The sequence below is a fragment of the Gavialis gangeticus genome, unplaced genomic scaffold (genome assembly GCF_001723915.1).
Source record: "Gavialis gangeticus isolate Ggan-Ray unplaced genomic scaffold, GavGan_comp1, whole genome shotgun sequence".
Lineage (NCBI taxonomy): Eukaryota > Metazoa > Chordata > Crocodylia > Gavialidae > Gavialis > Gavialis gangeticus.
The window spans coordinates 53,156,427-53,159,652 of NW_017728994.1; the positions used below are offsets into that span (position 1 = coordinate 53,156,427).

The 3,226-nt window shown below is 48.7% G+C and overlaps 1 protein-coding gene across 1 annotated transcript in view; it reads left to right on the forward strand.

The window, feature by feature from the left end:
- Positions 1-272: 272 nt before the first annotated feature.
- PDCD4 (programmed cell death 4) overlaps positions 273-3,226 on the forward strand; it is a 28,412-nt gene continuing 25,458 nt past the window's right edge. Inside the window, exons 1-2 of the mRNA XM_019502793.1 lie at positions 273-332; positions 2,461-2,621. The gene's annotated coding sequence lies outside the window, so the exon portion shown is untranslated. The remainder of the gene's footprint in view (positions 333-2,460; positions 2,622-3,226) is intronic.

The following is a 3,226-nucleotide window of genomic DNA, read 5'->3' on the forward strand; positions in this document are numbered from 1 at the left end:
GGGCCCCCCCCCCCCCCCCCCCATTCGCAGTGGACTGGCCCACAATGGTTTCTCCCTCTTCCACCCCCTTCCCTCAGCACAATGGTTCCTCCCTCTCCCACCTCGGCGCGGTGGTTCCTCCCCGAGCGCGCCGGTTGGCTGGCAGAACGCCCCCGCCCCTCTCCCTCCCCGCGCTCTGATTGGCTGTGCGGGAGAGGAGCCGGCCAATTCGCTCGCGGCTGTGTCGCTGGGCAGAACAAAACAAAACAAACAGGGCAGCGCGGCCCGGAGCGCGGAGCAGGCGGCGGCGGGACGGACCGACCGACAGACCGACCGACCGACCGCCGCCCACGGTACCGCCTCCCGGGGGGGCCCCTCAGGCTCGTGGGGCAGGGGCCGGCGGGTCGACAGGTCAGGTCCCCCTTGGAAAGGGGCGAGACCTCTGACCCCCGACCTCTGACCTCCACAGGAGGCATCCGGCCGCAAACATAGGCGGGGCGGGCTGGTCCGGTGACGTCAGGCGTGGTACTCCTGTGACGTCAGGGGCGTGCCAGAGGCGAGGGGCTGGGGTTTTTTGGGGTGCCCCAGGGACACAGGAGCTAGCAAAGGACAATGATTTTTCGCAGCCTGGGAAAATGGCGTTTTGTGGGTTTTCTGCCTCGGAGAATCCCTCGGCCTTCGGGTTGCGGTGGCGCTTCGCCGTGTTCTGCCATCTCGTGCGCTGAGGTCTTTCTTTGGTCCGTTGCGTTGTTTTATGGCACGTTAACTGCAGGCTGTCTGGGCGCTCGGGTTTATTTTTTTGGGCTTAAGCACCTGTATTGCGATCAACCTGGTCCTTGACTCGAGGTTGACGAGGTAACGCCCTCAATCATTTAACGGTCACGACTCCCGACTGAACCAAAAATAGCATCTGATTGGCTAAGGAAGCCTTGTGCCTGGTCCTTGGGTTGACCAATGCAGGGGCAGAGTAGGTTGCTTTGACCACGTGTCCGTCAGTCGGGGACGACCCTGACACCAAGGAGATCTGCACTGTTTTCAGCTGGGGTTTGTGGCTGTAGTGCTCAAAACCTCATTTTGCAGCAAAGATGGGGGGGGGTGTAATTTGTATCCAAGGCCGAATTAGCCAAAACTAATTCCAAATCTAAGAGTCCAGAACCACAAGTGGCCCTACTACCGGCAAACATCCTCCGCCTGCACCGGGGGCTTTACATGTTTCTAAAACCTTTGGCAGGCATCCTAACATGCAGGCCCAAGCCCAGAGGCTCAGGGTTCAGATGCCCCTGAGTTTTGCTTGCCCTTGGGAGACTCCCATGTCCATAAACTGGGCATAAAGCCGCTGCACCTCGGCGGGTACCAAACCACGCCAGAAGAGCAGTTCTCCTGCGAAGCGGTTTAGGAAACTGCCTTCTTGGACACGGGTGCATGGTATTTCCCCTGCCAGGTTAAGAAGCCATGACACTTGTTCTGAGCCTTCATGTCTTCCAGTGCTGTAGCATGGGGGGGGGGTTATTTTTCATAACTGAAGTTGATTTGGGCTTCTAAGGAACTTGTCTCTGTGGATACTAGAAGCTGTTCTACGGCTACAAGATAGATGTGGCTATAAATTAATATGGTATCAAGTAGTTTCCTTCTGATATCTTGATGCAGGAGATTTACCCATTGTAACAAGTCCCTGCTTTGAGAACTCTTTTTTCCGGTTGCCCTCAAACAGAAGAAATCAAGTTTGTGTCTTTCCACATGTCCTACATATCAGGTTTCCCTCCTCCCCCTTTGGTTAAATACTGCTATAAATGTTGGGGGAAGATGCATAGTCCCTGTGTCTGTAGTATACTGGGCCTACTTCCCAGGAAAGTAGTATGGCCGTAACCCTGTGAGAATGAAGTATTGATACATGTGGAGAGGAATGATTCAGTATTTTAGCCATGGTACCACTTGAAAGCATGTGTTCATGGCTTAATTAAAAGAATGCCAGTTCAGAGTCATCTGGAAGAGTACATTTTAGTTAAGTTTGTGAATTAAGGCTGATAAAATATAGTCTCAAATACTAGCTCTTTATTTCCTTGGGCAGGTCTCCATATCTCAGTTCCCTACAGTTAGAGAGGACTTACTTTTTATACCGTTTTTCTGTCTTTTGTGAGAGAGACATTGTGGTCTAACAGATAAGTGTCAGGACTGGGGAGACCTTAGTTCTGCCACTGCTCTGCTGAGTAGGTGGTCCTGGGTAAAAGATTTCACCTTTCTGTGCCTCTCTCTTCCCACCTGTAAAATGGAGTAAAGCACTTTGAGCTGCATGAATGAAGGGCAGTATATAAAAGTAAAGTAGGTAGTTTTATGGTCAAATAGATGCAATCTGTCTCAGTGAATATTTACTTTTATTGCCTGGTATAGGATACAATTCTCTAAGTGCTTTTTAACAGCAGCTTAAATGGAGAGAAACCACTGTGTATTTAACAAACAAAACTTTCTTTTTTGTTTTTAAAGGAGAGAACAACTGTGATGGAACATTTTACCAGGAAGAAAAAAACTAATTGCGCAAGCTAGTCAGTATATGTGGATTCCCCTGGATGAGTAACCCACAGAAGAGGACATTCAAAACAAAATAAAAGTGTTTGAGGGCATTGGAGAGCTACTGCATGATTGAGGTATGATTGAAAGAGGAATAAATGATGGATGGGATGGGAATAAAAATATATCTTCATTAAATGAGGTTGTTACCTGTTTGAAATTGGCATGTGACATGAGAAAATTGAAGATTATGCACGCTAACAAATTACTGTAAAAAGGATTTTTATTTATTTATTTATTTATTTATTTATTTATTTTTGCACCATCAACTACTGGTGACTGTTGTTCTAATCAATAGGAGTGTGGTGGGCAACTAAACTGAAGGAAAACCAGAAGGAAGGTAAGAGTAGGGTGATGTCATTTGATGTCACAATCTTGTCACTTAACAATAAGCTGTTTGCAGGGCAGCAGCAGACAGAAAGGGGAAAGGAGAAGAGCCATTGAAGTCTCGTGGGACAGAGACACGTGGAAGTAACTTTCACAAGATTTCACAAATCACTTTGCAGGTAAAAATGTGTGATCACTGCTGGAGCCAATGCACCTTTGTGTACAGCCCACCTGACTCACCTGCAGACAGTATTGCAGGTTGAAATCCCCTTTGGGGAAAAAAGAGATGGATGATACCATCTCTTGCAGAGTTTCAGCATGCAGCAATGTATAGAGCAGCAGCATCTGGGAAGGG